Below are 21,163 nucleotides of genomic sequence, written 5' to 3'. Positions count from 1 at the left end.
TTAAGTCCTGGTGTGGTAACAGTCACTATTCTTCTATGGTCAACTTATACAGTCCAAAATCCACACTGGTCCTGTTTCAGAAATGTCACAACTTGCAGAGTTGTTAACAAGCTTTAAGCCTCAAAAGGAGATGCAGCAGCTCAGTTTTTCAGAATTGCAGGCAGCGAAATCATGCTCTTCCAAAGCGCATGCTCTGAGAGTCTTAATTGTTTGCAGGAGGGTCCAAAGCAAGACAGTAAACAAAACATTTGTGCTCATCTGGATCAAGGGATTCTGAGATTCTGGATTTCCATCTGGCTGTATCTTTCTCTTAAGCTCCTGGATGACTGGCAAAATTGATCAACTTCACCAAAATATTGTGGGGCTCCAGATATCCTCCTAGGTGGAGCAGGTGTGGGACAGAGACGATCAAATAAAAATGGAACAACTGGAGCATTCTTGACTAGGTGGAGGGCCTACTGATTCCTCCATATCTTCATGCAGTGGAACAGCCTGGTTGGTGTGTCACCCTCTTTGTCAGTCTCTTGGGAAGAACAACCTTGCTTCTAAGCAACCTTTTGAGGTGAGTCTGGAAGCAGCAAACTAGCGAGCAGTTAAAAGAGGTGGGACCCTCGAGTGCAGAGGCGGAGAGTAGAGAGGGTGTATGGAAGATGGAACAGCTTTGCTTAAGGTTCAGCTGCTGCTGCTGTGCTGCTGTGTTTAACTGTGGTGATATTCTGCATATCTGTTTAGAACTTTTTTTAACCTTTTTTTTTTCCTCAGAGGTTGAAAGAGGTTTGGTTGAATCATGCCAACAGAATGTTTCTGCTGCACGTGAACATTTTGGAACTCCAAACAAGTCTTCCACTGATACTAAAAATGCTAGAAGATATAATCCCAAAGAAAGTGTGGAGAAAATCAACAATCAATCAAACATCCCACAAGAGGTCTACCGCCCACTGTGACCCAGGGCCTGGGGACAGAACCAGTTATAAGGGCGTGCTTAAAAAGGGCAGGTGCTGTGACAGAGAAGGTCCCCTTCCTGGGTCCCACAGGTGACATTGTTTAATCAATGCATGCTGACTGTCAGTTCATAAGGGACCGGCAGAAACTGCAGGAGATGGTAAATAGACTGTTGTGTGACTAGGCTGTCTCAGAGAATAGGATGTACAAGGCTGAATGGATTGTGAGGATATTTAGAGCACTCAGGTGCTTTCTGGATGGGTCTGCTTCAACTTCCATAATACCTCAGGGATTTGAAACCCAACCCATCTCCCCCCAACTCAGGTGGGGGAAGCTGCTTGAAATGAGGAAGCCAACAAGTTTGGACTTCAGTGTTATTTTGGGGGGGGAGTTTAAATACAACAGTGGTGTTAAGCCTTGTGGAAGCTTAACAAATCTATGTTGATAACTTTTTATACTTTTTCTACCTGCAAATTCTGGCAGTCTAATGGTGGTGGTGGTGGGGGGCATCCAGAGCCTGAACAGGGATCAAGGGACTGCAAGAGCCAGTTTACCCACTCCTGTTCCAGTGCAAGCCTTTTTCTCTTGCTTACCACCCATTCCCCATTTCCTTTCTTTCAATTCATGCTCATTGCCATAACTGGTTTCCTCACAAACAGGCATTGGTCATAAGCAGCTGCGGCCTGGAGTAGCATCTGGGTTCCTGCCCTGGTTCGCCTTTTCCCCAGAGACTCAGGGGGTGGTTTTCCTGATGGAAGGCTTCTCAGGGTACCGATCAGTATTTTTTTCTTTTTTTTCAAGAAACTGGAAAATCACAGGGAAGGCTCCCATCAAAAGATTGCAGTCCACCTCCAGCCCTGCTGAAATTCCAACAACACAACATTTACAATACAGAAGCCTCACCTCCAAGCACTCTTGCACTTTTCCTGAGGTTTGCCCCTGTCATGTTCACCGTTCCAATGTTGCCGGTCCATCGTAACGTTTCGCATGTCATTTGGCTGATGCGTGTTTTGTCTGGGAGGGGAGGAGGATTCCATCGCGTGGGATTGTTGTATGTTAGCAGCTGGATTGGAATGTGTTTGGGTTATCTCGTGTGTTCAAGGTTCCTTTCCCAGGACATCAGCAGAAACGGTTACCAGCACCTGGGGGGGGGGGGGGGAGTTTGCAACGGCAGGGCGAGGGGAGGGATTACATTTGAGCCGAGGGTTTTTAGTTTGTATTTGGCGCGCTTTTGTTCATTCTCAGCTTTCTCTGTATTTGCATACTATTCTTTAATAAATCAGATATCAGTAAGTTCCTGCTTGTGAGTCTGAGTCTATTAGAGTAGGCAATCATTACATAAAGCTGAGAATCCAAAAAAATTTCCGTTAGCCCCTTTCCAGATTTATTTTGTGAGGGAGAAGTGCTAGCGATGAGCAAACCAAATCCCCAAAACACGGAAAGCGAGGAATCAAGCGAGGGGGAACCCGACTCCACAGTGATAAGAACGGAGAGAGTCCCTCCTCGAGAGCTTTCAGAAGTGCGAGAGGGGTCGAGCTCCAGCCTAGGAGAAGAGGAGGTTGGAGGTAAAAAAGCCCCTGAACTGACCGGTGAGTCGCCAGGTGAGCTGATCACCTGGGATGAAACACAGGGATCCCTACCAGGGACGTCCAAAACGTCTTGGAAGCAGCGATACCCAATGTCCCCAACCGTGGTGAGGCAGGAGGGAAAGGAGGATTCCCAAACCCCTGATCATATAAAACTGGTGGAGGCCAAATTGGAGTCACTAGAATTTATGTTTCGGAAAATGTCCATGGACTGGGGTCCCCAGGAGAGAGGAGTCTAGTAATAGGCATTCGACTCCTTCTTTGCCCCCAACTTCCCTGGAGGAAAGGAGTAGGACCTGGCACAGAGAGGAGGCAAGGGTGCTGAGGGTGAGAATTTCAAGGTCCCCTCCTCGAGAGTGGAGATCCCTGGGAGCTAAAAGGAAGCCCGACCGCCCAGCTGTGGCGAAGGGACCGCCCGGAGTGGGGGTTAAGGACTTTACCGTTAAATTTGATGGAGATCCAACTAAGCTATCGTTCTTCCTTACCAATGCAAGGAGTTATATGGATGAATGGGAGCAGTATTTTCGTTCAGAAAGAGCCAAGATTAATGCCATTGCCACTAAGCTCAAGGGGCGGGCTGCCGATTGGTATGTGCAGTTATGTCAATCGGATGCCCCTGAGCTGGAGGAGTTCGAAGAATTCCTGTGGGCATTGAAACTACACTTTGAAGACCCGTTAGCTAAAGAAAGAGCAAAACGGGCGCTGAGGGAGCTGTGCCAGGGGCCACGATCGGTGGCAGACTACGCTCTGGAATTTAAGGCTCTGGCTGGGAAGGTTGAGGATTGGTCCCAATCCACATTAATATAACTTTTTAAGGATGGTCTGAATATGGAGGTCCTGAGGTGGTCGCTTGGCAGGGACGACCCAGATACCCTGTTTGAATGGATACAGCTGGCAGGGAAGGCTGAGCATGCCCATGAGACCTTCGCTCACAGGAAGGTGATGAGATATGCTGGGCTCAACAAGGGTTCCCGCACTGCTGCGCCCACTGGAAAGTCCAGTCAACGTGCCTGGGAAGAGGAGAGGGAGTGCCGCTATGTGAAAGGGCAATGCCTCTGATGTGGGAAGGAAGGTCACCGAGCAGCGGCGTGCCTGCAGGGAAAGACCAATGATCGTTCAGGGAAGCCGTCGGGGAAATCTCCCTCTCTACCCAGGAAAATGAAGGCAGCCATGGCTGAAACTGAAGTGGAGGAGATTCCTTACTTCAGGGGCGCGGGGGAGCCCGATCTACTCCAGCCAGCAGGAAACGCCAGCCACCTGCTTTAAAGAGCGCCTGCGGGCAGGTGGTGGAGGATGGGCGCAAACATATCTTGGTGAGTGCCAACTATCCCACACTGACCATTAAAGTGAAGTTAGGCTCCCGCACAAGAACCGTTGAAGTTTGGGCATTGATCGATTCAGGGTGTTCGCGTTGCTTGATGCACCCTGACGTGGTGGCTGCTTTGGAGTTACCCAGCTTTCCACTGCAATGTCCCATGATTTTCACCCAGCTGGATGGTTCTATGGCGGGGGGGAAACCAGTCACCCATTTCATGGGCATGGTGGCGTTGCAAATGGGCAGCCACCATGAGGGGCTGCCGTTTGTGGTGGCACCTGTGGGGGGTCCCTTAGTCATTCTGGGGATTCCTTGGTTGGTCCAACAAAACCCATATATAAAGTGGGTGCACAGGACGTTGACTTTTGGGGATGGTTTCTATCAAGCCCCTGGGGACGACAACGCTCCGGAGGCTGCGGTGGGGAGGGCGGCAGCAGCAACCCCGCATTTCGCTGTCACCCCACTGGAGGGCTTGCCGGAGCAATACCAAAGCTTTGCGGATGTGTTTGGTGAGAAAGAAGCGGACCAACTTCCACCCCATCGAAAAACTGACTGTGCAATAGAGTTGGTCCCCGACGCTCAACTGCCCAAACCAAAAATCTATGCCATGATGCAAAAGGAACTGGCGGCGTTGAGGGAGTTTGTGGACAAAAACTTGGCCAGGGGTTTTATTGAACCAGCAAATTCGCCAGTGGGCTCCCCTGTCTTGTTTCGAGTGAAGAAGGATGGGACATTAAGACTTTGTACAGATTACCGCGGATTAAATGCGGTCTCGATATTAAACAAATATCCTCTGCCATTAATAAAAGACATGTTAGCACATCTGGCTAAGGGGAAAATCTTCTCTAAGCTGGATTTGCGGGAAGCTTATTTCCGTATCCGTATATGGGAAGGGGATGAATGGAAGACTGCTTTCAATTGTCCACTGGGTTCTTTTCAGTACAAAGTTTTGCCTTTTGGGTTGGCGGGGGCACCAGGGGTATTCATGCAATTGGTCAATGAAGTGTTACATGAACATTTGTTCAAGGGTGTACGGTCTATTTGGATGATGTTTTGATTTATACTGAAACAGAGGAGGAACATGAGCGCTTGGTGAAACAGGTGCTTAGCAAATTGAGAAAGGCTGAGCTTTATGCTAAACTTTCTAAGTGTGAATTTCATCAGACTCACCTTGACTACCTGGGGTACAGGATCTCTGTCAAGGGCATTGAAATGGATCCTGCGAAGATTCAAGCTATTTTGGGGTGGGAGCGCCCGCATACCCACAGGCAGCTCCAAAGGTTTCTTGGATTTTCCAACTATTATCGCCAATTCATCCAGAGGTTCGCAGAAATTGCATTGCCTCTCACTGATTTGTTATGTACGAAGGGGTTGGGGGACACACGCAAGGTGAAGAACCCGGGGGCATTGTTCAATTGGACACCTGAATGCCAGTTGGCTTTCGACAAACTCAAAAGCCTGTTCACTGCTGAACCCATTCTTCAACACCCTGATCCCACTAAACCCTTTGTGGTTCAAGTGGATGCTTCCGATTTCTCAATTGGAGTGCTCTTGCTGCAAGCGGATGCTGATGACCACCTGTAGCCCTGTGCGTATCTGTCCTGGAAATTTTCCAAGACGGAAAGGCGATGGCATGTTTGGGAGAAAGAAGCTTTTGCAGTCAAGGCTGCTTTGGAGGCATGGCGCCACCTCTTAGAGGGGGCTAAATGTCCTTTTGAAGTTTGGACTGACCATAAAAATTTGGAAGCGCTCAGCACGCCCCGTAAGCTCAGTCCTAAGCAGATCCGCTGGGCTCAATTTTTCAGTCGCTTTGACTTTATGTTGAAGTTCATTCCGGGCAAGAAAAACTTGCTGGCTGATGCGCTTTCCCGCCTGCCCCAGGATTCGGTCCAGGCACCTGACGTTGTGGGTACAGTGTGGACAGCACCCCAATTGGGGTTGCAAGCTGTCACACGCAGTCAGACTCGTGCACAGCTGCCCCCAGCTTCGGTTTCACTGGCTGGGGGAAGGACGCCAATTCCCTCGCAATTGCAACAACAGTTTCTGCTAGAGCTGAAATCTGACACTTGGTTGTGAGCGAATAGAGACAATGTTACATTTGACAGAGGCTTAGCTTGGAAGCAAAACCGCCTCTGTGTCCCTGACAGTTTGCGAAGGGAAATTTTGATTAGGTCTCATGATGATAAAGTGGCTGGTCATTTTGGGTTTGTCAAAACCTTGCATCTGGTACGCCACCAATTTTGGTGGCCCACATTGAGACGTGATGTAAAAAGGTATGTTGCTTCTTGTCCTGTCTGTGCCATGTCAAAACGGAAGGGGGGCAAACCGCAAGGGCTGCTGCAGCCGGTGGCCAGCCCCTCCAGTCCTTGGGAGGAGGTTTCCATGGATTTCATTGTGGATTTGCCTCCTAGTCAGAGAAAGACTGTGATTTGGGTGGTAAAGGACTACTTTTCCAAGCAAACCCATTTCATTCCATGTGCTTCCATTCCATCTGCACAGCAATTGGCCCGCCTTTTTCTAATCCACATCTACCGGATTCACGGGAGCCCCTCCCGCTTGATCACAGACTGCGGAACACAGTTCACTTCCCAATTTTGGAGGGCATTTTTAAAGCTGGTGGGCACCAAGCAGGTGTTGTCCACTGCGTCACATCCGGAGACTGACGGATCTACAGAGGCTCTTAATTCGACCCTGGAGCAATTTTTGCGGGCATTTGTCAACTATCAGCAGGACAATTGGGTTGATCTGCTACCTTTTGCTGAGGTGGCTTATAACAACGCCATCCATCAGAGCACGGGGCACACCCCTTTCCATACTGTGTTTGGCCGGGACTTTGTTCCCATTCCTGAGTTGCCTCAACCCTCCACACAGCCCTGCTCCGCTTCTGATTGGGCTGCTCACCTGGCTGATTCGTGGCCAGTGATTCAACAGGCGTTGGCTGATGCCCAATCTGCCTATAAACTGCACGCCGATAAGCGACGAGCCCCTCAACCTGCTTTTAAAGTTGGTGATAAGGTCTACCTTTCCACTAAGTTCATTAAGTCCCCTCAGCCCTCGAAGAAGTTGGCTCCTAAGTTTGTTGGACCTTTTCCCATTGTGGGAGTTGTTAACCCTGCCACGTTTAGACTGGATTTGCCACACAATCTGAAACGTTTACATCCTGTTTTTCATTGCAGCTTACTCAAGCCTGTCAACCACTCAGATCACTGGCATCCACAACCCCCACCTCCTGCTCCGATCATGATTGACGGACAACAACATTTTGAGGTGAAGGAGGTCCTTGATTCTCGCTGACTACGTGGCACCCTGCAGTACCTTATTCGCTGGAAGCACTTTCCCCACCCTGAGTGGGTGTCTGCCCGTGATGTACAATCTCCTCTTTTGGTTTGTCGCTTTCATCTAGCTTATCCTCTCAAACCTGCTCCTTGATGTTTTTTGGGGGGCGGTATGTCATATTCACCATTCCAATGTTGCCGGTCCATCGTAACGTTTTGCATGTCATTTGGCGGATGCGTGTTTCGTCTGGGAGGGGAGGAGGATTCCATCGCGTGGGATTGTTATATGTTAGCAGCTGGATTGGAATGTGTTTGGGTTATCTCGTGTGTTCAAGGTTCCTTTCCCAGGACATCAGCAGAAATGGTTACCAGCACCTGGGGCGGGGGGGAGTTTGCAATGTCAGGGCGAGGGGAGGGATTACGTTTGAGCCGAGGGTTTTTAGTTTGTATTTGGCGCGCTTTTGCTCATTCTCAGCTTTCTCTGTATTTGCATACTATTCTTTAATAAATCAGATATCAGTAAGTTCCTGCTTGTGAGTCTGAGTCTATTAGGGTAGGCAATCATTACAGCCCCTCATTCTGACATTTGGCTAATGTTCTTAAAAGAATATGACACAAACTGTGTTTCAATAGAGGAGAATACAGTATCTGTAGCTCCGGGTTGAACTGAGGAGTCCTTGGTGCTCTCTGAGCTCGGTGGTTTGCTTGCAGACGTTTCATTACCCAGCTAGGTACCATCCTCAGTGCCATGATGACGTGTACTGATGATGTCACCTAGTTGAGTAATGAAACGTCTGCAAGCAAACCACCGAGCTCAGAGAGCACCAAGGACTCCAAAGAGAGTGTTGCATAACTCTGGGTGAAAAGGCAGGAGATTAGATGCCCTGTAGGATCTTATGAATAAGACTTGACATCAGCAGCTAGTGCTCAGAGGTAGACTGCCTCTGTCCATGGAGGTTTTATTTAGCTCAGCTTAAAAAACTGAGATATTAATTTGGATCAGGTTGGGAGATGTCCACCACGTCTGGGAAGAGGGGGCACCCTTGGGTTGCTGGATGCATCTAGAATTTTGAGAGCAGATGGTGATCACTCATAAAATGGCTACTACAGCGGGTCTTGCTACTGTAATCACAAAACACCCATTTGTCAGAAAGTCAGTTGGCGAGGCTGCTCCACACCACTGCCTCTATCTCTAAAGGATGTTTTCTATTGCCCCCAATTTTTTTTTGTGACACTGCACAAAGCAGAGGCCTAGGGAATGATCTCTCCCCTCACCCCCAAGCAGCACCCACTGGAGCCAGCGCTGGAGAAAAGAAGAGAGCCACCAAGAAGAGAACAGTGCCCTCGATCCCTGATTCCCACAGAAGGATATCCTGGTTGACGGTATCAAAAGACCCTGAGAGATCAAGCACAAGGATGGATGTACCACCTCCATCTCAGCTCTACCACAGGTCATCTACAAGCATGACCAAGGCTGTCTCAGCACTAAATCCCAGCCTGAAGCCAGACTGGAACAGGTCTAGATAATCTGTTTTCTCCAGGGTTTACATGGCAAAGGAATTTGTATTAATCTAAAAGCATGATCAATTGTTTTACTAATGATGACAAACTGATAAAATTAGTGAAGGATGCAAGAGGTTCTGAATGAGCAACAGACACTATTTGGTAGTGTCAAGGGTGGACCTTGGGAGACAAAAGGACATGAAAGAATAGGAAAGGAAAAGAAATGAGAACAGAAATAGAACTACTGCAGAAAGAGAAAGTACAAATCTTGTATTAAAATGTATTAGAAGACATGGTAGATTAAACTCCCACTAGAAGGACTGAAAAGATGAGCTCAGGACAGAGGCTGTGAAAGCTATTTGGAACTTTGTGAAAAATGAAAAGAACTACTAAAGATTTCCACAAGAGTGTGTGGAGATAAGTTGATGGGAAATTTGAAAAAAGATGCTTGGTAGAATGATGAACTGTCTGTGGGTGAGGGGGCAAAGTACATAGATGAGAATGATTGCTGCAAACAGTGAGGTTGAGGGAAAGATAATGAAAGCAGAGAGAAAATGAATTGCAAAAATGTAGTCAGCAATAATTAAGATTTAAGGAGAAAATACAGAGCAATGTCAATGGAAATAAAATATTGTTTTGGAAATGGATGAAAAGAGCTAATCAAGGACCCTTCTGCAGAGTGAACAGAATTAAAAATAAAAATGATGACGTAATTTGGGCTGAAACTTTGGTAAAGGAATGCTGGAGGGACGAGAGTATCAAGCTGCCCAGATCACTATGTTCCAGCTGGCAACTTAAGTAAAAAAGATAAAAGATAGAAGAAAATCCATAGCTCTGGACAAACAACAAGAGGGCTCTGGTCTGCTACACATGAACACCCATTGTCCCGAAATCTCCATAAAAAAGAATGGAGAGTTCCAACTTAATATTACAGATAAGATGATCCTACAGAGAAAAATGTATTTTTAGACTATAGCCTAAAATGGGAATAAAAGTAATTCTTTAACATGTACAGAGAAATAAGAACATGACCCAATGAGACATTAGCATTACAGCCTCAGAATGCTGAAATCAGACCTAGAGCAAATTTGTGCCTTGTTGTTTTATCTTTCTATAGTTTTGAAACAGTTTTTTCTCTGCTTCAATTACCTGGATTTCCCCCAGATGCCTGGAGATTCCCAACTTTAATCAGAGTCGCTGGGAGTTGGGCAGCATATAAATTTAATAAATTATTATTACTGTTGCATTGTTGTTATTGTTGTGGAGAAGAAGTAAAGGAAGTGACATTTTGATAGAATATTTACTAAAGATGGAGAAATGGATGGAGAAGTATCAAGATGTCAACTATTGATAGGCAGGTAGTATGATGTTTGTTCATCATTCTGAGGAACGAATGTTTCTTTAAAATCATGCAGAAGTGTACACTTCTACCCATTTTGTTGTAAGCAAGCGTGAACTGCATATGTCAAGAGAAATAACATGAATTTAATGCAGCAGGAGTGTGTACGTATGATTGAATAAGGATCATCAAGTCACTGTCAACTCTTAGATACCATATAGAGACTTTTTCAAATGATAGGACCAGCTTGGGCACTTAAGATGAGAAAGATGGGAAAGGTAGAGAATGACTGGGCGCTAAAGGAGTGAATATAAAAGTGAGTCACCTATATGAAAGAAGTATGCTTGGTCATACAGGGCAAAGGAATGAATTTGTAAGGATAGAAACGTACAGCGACATCCAGGATGTCATGGTATACTGGACTTAGTTATATTTCCTTTTATTTCATAATGTCATAACATTAATCTCATTTGCTTCAGCATTTCTTACTCCTTTTTTGTCCTCTGCATAAGGTTGCTTACTCTCATTATGCATAACGTGCCACCCAAATTCAGTTTAGACTACTGTTTGGAATGATTGTACTTCCTGGCATCCATATATTTCCAGTCTATTGTTTCTCCATCCCCTTGCCAAACAACTATATACATTTTCTAAACAAACAAGCAAACAGAGAGTGCTTATAAGGAACCCTGATTCAACACAGCTTGAGATTCACATTGGAAAAAAAAAAGATAATTTCCCACTTTATTTCTGTCATTATAGGAATAGCGCTGTAGGTGTCGGTTGAAGTCACCATAATGGCACACGTGTCACCATAATCATACCAAGGACATGAAGTGTATAATTTGCATCATGTGACATCACTCCTGCCTTGCTGATGCCTATGAACAGCACCATCGTTTACTATTTGCATTTAGATCAATTTTTCAGAGAGCAAAAAGCAAGCAATACCATGTGACAAAACCTTTCCTTTGATTAAAGGTCACACTATTATTTGTTCCTGAAACGTAAATTACATCCAATTTTCATTAATGTACCAGATCACTGTAAAGAAGGAAGAGGGAAACAAGCTTAGGGAAAAAAAACTAAACATCTCAGTGCAAAGCAAAGGGGAATCAAAACAGACTCTTACATGGATTTGAACAGTAATCATTTTGGAAAGGCTCTTAACTACTCTGACTGGTAGATGAAAATAACATTTTGAAAAGATGCAAATCTTACCAAATGGTTATTTAATTAAGGATCTGGTCACCACTACATAAGGAGGGATGAAGATTAAAGCCTTGAAAGGGAATTATTTTGAGAAACTTCTACCCAGCAGCATTTAGCTTGGCTCCTCGTTGCGAGATTTATATTAGTAACTTTATTTTATTTTATTCCAAGGAAGATTTATCCCAGTAAATGTATGCCCTGGTAAATATATAGCAATCAGGAAGTAGCACTGCAGTTTTTCAGTAGTTTTCCATTGACTTTAGTCAATGCATGGTTGGAGGGTTACAGCCTCCTCAAAAATGGTACTGACAAGATTCATCTCTTAAACAGCTGCTTTTTTCAAGGGAAGACAGAATCACAATAATTTTTTCTGAAATTCCCCTTTGAATTTCTCCTTCATCTCAGGCAGAGGGCAATGCATGGCTCAGCTGTACCTTTCAACTCTTTGCTTCTTTGAATCCTCCTCTGAGGGACCAAGTGTATTGTTAAAATCTCTTGATGCAATTATTTATCAGGGTCTAGACTAGTGTTTCTCAACTGTATGTATGTATGTATGTATGTATTTAATTTGTCCCCACCCATCTCCTCCCAGGGGATGTTCCACACACCTTAAAGTTGCCAAGGTTGAGAAACACTGGTCTAGGCTCTCACCGTGTGCCAAGACATGTTATGGTTTGTTTGGGTTGACTTACATCTGGCTCGCCAACATGAAGCCCCTGATACCTCTCTTGGCATCATCAGATTTCATGCCTCCCTCCCAATTCACTGGAAAAAAATAAATAGAAAGCTGGCAGGTTGCAACTTAACATGCCAGCCTCAAACCTTTTTACCTTCAATAATGGCTTGAGAGTGGGGAAAAAACAACTATGCTGAGATGGCAAGGGCAACACATCCTGGGAGGCTTGAGGTGATTATGGGTAGCATGAAAAATAATATGACAAAGAGCATGAAGCACAGTGACAACATAGGCCTTGATGTCTGTGTCAGAGATTAATTGCAGGAACAGAAATGAAAGGCAATGAGTAACAAGAGGTGCTCTACGCAGGTGTGCAGTACTTAATTTCCACCTACAAGACATATCTTGTTTCCCATTTAAATGTAACCAGTGCCAGGGCCTTCAGCAAAGGATCGTTACCTTGTCATGGTGCTGGAGCTTGAGCACCTCAATGATGCCATGAGCTAAACCGTGAAGGGCCACCCAAGATGGGAAGGTCATGACAGAGAGGTCAGACTAAATGCGATCCCTGGGGAAGGTAATGGCAACCCACCCCAGTATTCTTGCTGTGAAAACTAAATGGATCAGTACAACCAGAGATATGTCGGTATACCATCGGAAGATGAGACCCCCAGGTCGGAAGATGGTCAAAATGCTACTGGGGAGGAACAGAGGATGAGTTCAACGAGCCCCAGATGTGATGACGCAGCTAGCTCAAAGCCGAAAGGACAGCTAGTGGCCGACAGTGCTGGTGGTGAACGGCAAATCCGATGTTCTAAGGATCAACACACCATTGGAACCTGGAATGTAAGATCTATGAGCCAGGGCAAATTGGATGTGGTTATTGGTGAGATGTCAAGATTAAAGATAGACATTTTGGGCGTCAGTGAACTGAAATGGACTGGAATGGGCCACTTCACATCAGATGACCACCAGATCAACTACTGTGGACAAGAGGACCACATAAGAAATGGAGTAGCCTTCATAATTAACAGTAAAGTGGCTAAAGCAGTGCTTGGATACAATCCAAAAAACGATAGAATGATCTCAATTCGAATTCAGGGCAAGCCATCTAACATCACAGTGATCCAAATATACGCCCCAATCATAGATGCTGAGGAAGCTGAAGTAGAGCAGTTCTATGAGGATCTGCAGCACCTACTGGACAACAAGCCTAAAAGAGATGTTATTTTCATCACGGGAGACTGGAATGCTAAGGTGGGCAGTCAAATGACACCTGGAATTACAGGTAAGCATGTCCTGGGAGAACAAAACGAAGCAGGACATAGGCTGATAGAATTTTGTGAAGAACAACTCACTCTGCATAACAAACACTCTCTTCCAACAACCTAAGAGATGGCTTTATACATGGACTTCACCAGATGGACAACACCGAAATCAGATTGACTACATCCTTTGCAGCCAAAGGTGGTGGACATCTGTACAGTCGGTAAAAACAAGACCTGGAGCTGACTGTAGTTCAGATCACGAACTTCTTATTGCACAATTTAGGATCAGACTAAAGAGATTAGGGAAGACCCACAGATCAGCTAGATATGAACTCACTAATATTCCTAAGAAATATGCAGTGGAGGTGAAGAATCAATTTAAGGGACTGGACTTAGTAGATAGGGTCCCAGAAGAACTAGAGACAGAAGTTCGCAACATTGTTCAGGAGGCAGCAACAAAATACATCCCAAAGAAAGAGAAAATCAAGAAGGCAAAATGGCTGTCTGCTGAGACACTAGAAGTAACCCAAGGAAGAAGGAAAGCAAAAGGCAACAGTGATAGGGGGAGATATGCCCAATTAAATGCAAAATTCCAGAGGTTAGCCAGAAGAGATAAGGAATTATTTTTAAACAAGCAACGCACGGAAGTGGAGGAAGACAATAGAATAGGAAGGACAAGAGTCCTCTTCCAGAAAATTAGAAACATTGGAGGTAAATTCCAGGCAAAAATGGGTATGATCAAAAATGAAGATGGCAAGGACCTAACAGAAGAAGAAGAGATCAAGAAAAGGTGGCAAGAATATATGGAAGACCTGTATAGGAAGGATAACAATATTGGGGATAGCTTTGACGGTGTGGTCAGTGAGCTAGAGCCAGACATCCTGAAGAGTGAGGTTGAATGGGCCTTAAGAAGCATTGCTAATAACAAGGCAGCAGGAGACGATGGCATCCCAGCTGAACTGTTCAAAATCTTGCGAGATGATGCAGTCAAGGTAATGCATGCTATATGCCAGCAAATTTGGAAAACACAAGAATGGCCATCAGATTGGAAAAAATCAACTTATATACCCATACCAAAAAAGGGGAACACTAAAGACTGTTCAGATTATTGAACAGTGGCACTTATTTCACATGTCAGTAAGTTAATGCTCAAGATCCTGCAAGGTAGACTTCAGCAATTCATGGAGTGAGAATTGCCAGATGTACAAGCTGGGTTTAGAAAAGGCAGAGGAACTAGGGACCAAATTGCCAATATCCGCTGGATAATGGAAAAAGCCAGGGAGTTTCAGAAAAACATCTATTTGTTTTACTGACTATTCTAAAGCCTTTGACTGTGTGGACCATAACAAATTGTGGCAAGTTCTTAGTGGTATGAAGATACCAAGTCATCTTGTCTGCCTCCTGAGGAATCTGTATAACGACCAAGTAGCAACCGTAAGAACAGACCACGGAACAACGGACTGGTTTAAGATTGGGAAAGGAGTACGGCAGGGCTGTATACTCTCACCCTACCTATTCAACTTGTACGCAGAACACATCATGCGACAAGCTGGGCTTGAGGAATCCAAGGCTGGAGTTAAAATCGCTGGAGGAAACATTAACAATCTCAGATATGCAGATGATACCACTTTGATGGCTGAAAGCAAAGAGGAACTGAGGAGCCTTATGATGAAGGTGAAAGAAGAAAGTGCAAAGGCTGGCTTGCAGCTAAACCTCAAAAAGCCAAGATTATGGCGACCAGCTTGATTGATAACTGGCAAACAGAGGGAGAAAACATAGAGGCAGTGAAAGACTTTGTATTTCTAGGTGCGAAGATTACTGCAGATGCTGACTGCAGTCAGGAAATCAAGACGCTTAATCCTTGGGAGAAGAGCAATGACAGATCTCGATAAAATAGTTAAGAGCAGAGACAGCACACTGACAACAAAGGTCCGCATAGTTAAAGCAGTGGTGTTCCCCGTAGTAACATATGGCTGCGAGAGCTGGACCATAAGGAAGGCTGAGAGAAGGAAGATCGATGCTTTGGAGCTGTGGTGTTGGAGGAAAATTCTGAGAGTGCCTTGGACTGCTCAAGGCAAGAAGATCAAACCAGTCCATCCTCCAGGAAATAAAGGCAGACTGCTCACTTGAGGGAATGATATTAGGCAAAACTGAAATACTTTGGCCACATAATGAGAAGACAGGACACCCTGGAGAAGATGCTGATGCTAGGGAGAGTGGAGGGCAAAAGGAAGAGGGGCCGACCAAGGGCAAGGTGGATGGATGATATTCTAGAGGTGACGGACCCGTCCCTGGGGTGTTGACGACCGAGAGGAAGCTCTGGCGTGGGCTGGTCCATGAAGTCACGAAGAGTCGGAAGCGACTGAACAAATAAACAACAAAGTGCCAGGGCTTAATTTGATTTAGATTGCAAAAAGATTCAGTCCTGGCATCACTGTGCAGGAACAGAATGAACACATCTGAATACATGGAGAATGCTGTATTATCTTGATGAGGATTTTGTGCCATCAAGTCAGTGTGGACTCTTAGCAACCATTCAAACAAACCTTTGCCAGGACAATCTGTCCCCAATAGGGCACTCATCACTGCTGTAATCAAGTCCCGTCCTCCTTGCTTGTGATCATCCTCTCATTTTTCCTTCAACCTTTCCCCAGCGCTATGAATTTCTCAAAAGAGCTGGATTGTCACATAATGTGCCTTGAGCCTGGGCATTGTGCCTCAAGTGATTTGTTCAATGATCCATTAGTTTGTTTTCTTGGCTATCCACGGTGTCCTCAGGAGTCTTCTCCAACACCAAAGTTCCAAATGTGTCAAAACTCTTTCTATCTTGCTTCTTCGAAGTCCAACTTTAGCTTCTATGAAGTGTCAGAGGGCCTGATCTGACATTTGAACATCTTTTCCAAGGTCTTCATTGCTACTCTACCAAGTGCCCATCGCAATGTATTCCTTGACAGCTGGTTCCTTTACTGCTGATATCCTTTACTCTTGAAATCCTAAAAGGCAGAAGCTACCCACCACTTTGATATCTTCATTGTCAGTATTAAGGCTGATTCCTGCACAGTTCCAGTTGTCATTTGTTTTGTCTTCCTTAGATTTAATTTTTGTCCCATTTTTTTTCACTAGTAATTTGACTTCCATTACTAGATGTTCCAGACCCTTTGCGTTTTCAGGTTATCAGGGTGATGTCATCAGCAAAGTGCAGAGGATTGATGTTTCTTCCTCCAGTTTTAAAACAATGCTCATCTTCTTCCAATCTAGCTTCCCTCATTATATATTCAGCATATAGCTTGAATATATAAGGGGGGAGTATACAACCCTGTCTCACTCTTTTCCTGACTTGGAGCTAGTCTGTTTCCCCATGTTTTTTATTTATTTTTATTTATCAAATTTGTCACTGCCCATCTCCTCCCACCGGGGGAACTCTGGACTGTGGCTTCCTGACCAGTGTACAGGTTTCACATGAGAACAATGAGATGTTCTGGGATTCCCATTTTCCTCAGCACATTCCACAGCTTGATTTTGTTGACACAGTTAAAGGCCTTTCTATAATCAATGAGGCACATAGTGACTTCTTTTGGGTATGCTTTGGCTTTCTTGTTTAGTGCACATCAGCAACAAGCTGTATTATCTTTTGTGTGTGTGTGTTTGTGTGTTTGTGTGTGTGTGTGCGCGCCTTCCAGTCACTGTTAACTCCTGGCAGCTGCCTGGACAAGTCCCTGCAGTTTTCTTGGCAAGCTTTCAGAAGTAGTTTGCCATTGCCTCCTTTCTAGGGCTGAGAGAGAATGACTGGCCCAGCATCACCCAGCTGGCTTTGTGCCTAAGGTGGGACTAGAACTCATGGGCTCCCAGTTTCTAGCCTGATGCCTTAACCACTAGACATATTGGTTCTCTGTATTATCTCAACTCATATAAAAGCCTGAGTGACCAATTTACTCCCCCTTTTCCCTTTCTAAACTTAAAATCCTGGCAAAGTTCTCAACCTCCTTTTCCTGTTGTAAGGCAGTTTAAAGGGAACTTTAAAGAGCCTGTGAAAATTAATCCTGTTGCCCTGTGTATGTGCTGAGTTACTCTCTTTAGCCAGGAAGGTAAGACTATGGACAGCTACTAGCAATGATTGCTATATGCTACCCCCAATATAGTCAATATGCCAGTCGCTGGGGGACAGAATTTCAATGATTCGTTCCACTGGTTTCTCTGCCTACAGGCTTCTCCGAAGCATCTGGATAATCATGACTGAAAGAGAATGCTAGATTAGCTGTTAGGTAGGCCTTTGCCACCAGCGTCTTTACATTATAATGTTGTATTATTCTGAGAGCTGAAGCAAGCCGCGGTGCAACAGAGGCAATTTTAATGTTATTTTTAAAAACATTGGATGAGCTAACAGCTATCACCAGTTCTTAATTAGTGTGGTCCAGTGGGGAAGGTCCCAGACTAGGAGTGGGAAGATCTAGGTTCTAGTCCTTCAACCGCAGAAGCTCATTGGCTGACCTTGGACTAGTCCCGCCCACTCAGTCCATGAGCCAATCAGGTGCAATGAGGAAGGTGCTAGACTAGGAAGTGAGAGACCTAAGTTCTAGTGCCCTTCAGCCATGGAAGCTCATTGGCTGAATTTAGGCAAGCCCATCCCTCTCAGCCCAACAGCCAATCAGGGGTAGCAGGGAAAGGGCTGGACTAGGAACAGGGAGACCCAGATTCTAGTCCACCCTCAGCCACAGAAGCTCCTGAAGTGACTCAGGGCCTGTCACTTTCTCCCAGTAGAAATCCTTGGCAACTTTAAGATGTGTGGATTTCAACTTCCAGAATTCTGGGGTGCTGGCTGGGGAACTCTGGGAGTTTAAGTCCACACATCTTAAAGTTGCTACGGTTGAGAAACACTGCTTTAAACAGTTGTATTATTTAGTTTTTACATTGGGCAGCTTACAGACAGTTAAAACAGGGTCATATATATGAGATGGGCAGGTATATAAATTAGATAGATGACAGACAGACAGATGATAGACAGATAGATAGATTCAATGGTTGGGAATCAATTTAGGAAGCATCTTTTGGAAGTGTCCATGCTTTCTGGGGCCCCAGGTGACTCTTGTCCCACAGTCATGCACCCCTGACCTAGCATCCTCTTTATTTCCCTGTGGGACCCAGATGCATTCTGGGAAAGTCAAAATGGTGATGGTGTACAGCCCAGGCCTTTGGCTGAAAGGAAAGGGTAAGCTAGTGTGGCAGAGAGACAGAGAAACCAGCCATTTCATAAATTGGACATGGCTGTCATGTCTACCATTTTGTAAAACACACTACTGCAGCTGCTTTGCCAGTGCTAACATCCTGAAATTTCAAACTGTCAGTCATCCTCCAAAGTCTACCTAGCTGGAAATAGGCCTTTGGTCTCATGCAACAAGACTACTGTATGCCCTCTATTGTATTAAGATGGGTCAGCCTTAGGAACTTCCACACAAAGAAAAGTATTCTAGGGCAACATTTCTCAACCTTGGCAACTTTAAGACGTGTGGACTTCAATTCCCATAATTCCCCAACCAGCATTGCTGAGTTTGAGAAACACTGATCTAGATATTTATACAGGTTAAGGGTGTTATTTTGTGCCTTTCTTTCGTACCGTTTGAAGGAGTCTGGCCATACTTTGATCTGATCTAGCATGGTCCTTAAGAAGCATGCTGTTATTTTAATCAGTGCCAGTTTCGGAATGTTTCTTATGGCTTTCCACTGTATCCTTTGTTTTACCAATACCATTTTGAACCATCACTCCAGATTAATGTCATAGCCACCTTAAGCAAAGAACCAGTTACCTTCCCAAATTGGGCCAAGTTTGCTCATCTTTAATATCCAACTGGTTGAAAAGGGGCCTCAAAGTGACTAAAAATGGCTACAGAAGAAAAAGCAGTAATTCATCAGCCTTTGTCTTTATATCAAGGATTGCTTAACCTGTTAGATCTCTGTCTGCTGTGCAGTCCATGTCTCTGTTGGCTTTTCCCTGCCAATCCACTGAATTTCAAGAGGCAAAACTTGCAAAGGACTTTAGAAAATAAGCACATAACACATTACCTTAAACAACAATATTTATTTACACAGAAACACTTTTGACAGTGATCGTGGTACATTCTTGTCACAAAAACCAAACTTTGGGAGCAGTTTCAACATTCTTTGGAAGCATATAGTAAAGCTCTGCTGAGACTGTACCACTTTACTGGAAAGAACATGGGTGGGGTCAATATTCCCTTGCCTAAGTCATCTTATCCTAAGAAAACTAGTACTCCACACGATAAGCTAGTAGAAGATTCTACTTGACTAAATTTCTACGTGCATCAACCCCACCCACACCCCTTCTCATACAGGAACTTTTACACCTGCAAACAAGTGGTACATTCCAGGACAAGTTTTACTGCTTGCTAAAAATTACAGACTGCTTGTACAAAGCAATGAGCTGCCCCTTAAAATCTCACAGCTATCACCCTTCGTTACTCAAGCATTTTTCACCCTACGGTAAAAGCTGAGAGAAAATATTTTTCTTTAAGCAAAAGAACAAAAGAAAGAAAAAAGAAAAAAGAAAAAGATAAAAATCATTTCAAAACAAACCCCCACATTGCAAGTCATCAACAAGCACACATTTCTTAAGAAGCAGAATATTCACAATGAAAACAACAACACAACACTTTGGTTTATTACCTTTCTGAGCATGTAAGAAAATCCACAAGCCAGAAAAAGAACCCATCTCCCCATACCCTCTAAACCAGGATGGAAGGCTTCAAGAGAAAGGCATTCTGGTTTATCTTTGATTGACAGACCATTAACTAGAGATTTAAAAGGCAGCCTCCTTTTGAAACAGGAAGCAATTCTACAGTGCTTTTTGGAGTAACCCAATTATAGTGGATGCAAAGATGATTGATACAGAAGTACCACTTTTTTATAGATAAGAGATGAGATATGGGGAGGTCTTTTGCTGTATTCTCAGAGGTGGTGGTAAGTTACTGAAATTGTTTGTAGTTGTTGTTGTGAAGGGGGGAGTCATTTATTTTTTTTCTTTGCTATACTCTTATTTTTCCTTCTTTTCTATTTATTTTCTTTCCTGCACTCTGTTTTCATTCTTTTATACTTTTATACTTTTTAGCTTTATCTTTGCAACTGTAAATTTTAATAAAAATTATTTTAAAAAAAAGATACAGAAGTATCACTGAATTTCTGTCCTGGAGGTGATCTGTTGAACCCCTGCATGAGTTGCTGCCAGGTCAAGTGACCAACAACATGGCAAGGAGTTATTCTGTGGCCAATTTCCCTTTATTTTGGGGGGAGCCCAAGTGGCATTAAGTGCAATAGGGTGGAGGGGAAAAAATCCTTTACTCAAAGGGGAAAACAGTATAAATTATCAGAATGCTGAGAACCAAGCAGGAATTTCCCCATGTAAAGTTAAGTTGCTGGAGAATCAGCTTCAAAAGTCTTCAGACTAAACATTTTGAGGATGAGCTTGGTGAGATTAGAAAACAGGATGCTCAGAGGAAAGCAGGAAACCCACCAAATGTTATTTAGAAGAATGTTTTTTTAAAAAAAAATACCTCCAAAGCAAGAGAAAAAAATGTGCTAAGTGGTTTAGTCAATCCTCTCCGAGTACCAGCTGGCCTTCACATGAACTACCACCCATTCACCGTTTAACAGCAATACTCACCCATCTTAAGGAAAGGGAAGGGAGGTAAAAAATCAAGATAGTGGCCACGACTGTGCAATCAAAGCCCCATCCTTTTTATGCATCACATGTATGCTGTGTGTAAAACGGCTGAGGTTTCTGTTGCACAATCATGACCCCATCTTGATTTTTCTGATACCCCCTCCCCCTTTCTACAGATGACCTGCATATGCAGAGAAATTTTATTCAGGGAAAAAAAGTCCTTCCAGGCCTCACTTGACTAATAGATGATTAGGGTGGTTCTCCCACATTTTTTTCTGTAGTCCAGTAATTTGCACAGGCTTTGCAAGACTAATACGTTAAACAACCAGCCACTTCAAACCAGATTTTATGGCATCAGATAATTAATTTCAAACC

This window comes from Candoia aspera, chromosome 1 (genome assembly GCF_035149785.1).
Source record: "Candoia aspera isolate rCanAsp1 chromosome 1, rCanAsp1.hap2, whole genome shotgun sequence".
NCBI classification, from domain to species: domain Eukaryota; kingdom Metazoa; phylum Chordata; class Lepidosauria; order Squamata; family Boidae; genus Candoia; species Candoia aspera.
This window is presented reverse-complemented; position numbering follows the sequence as displayed.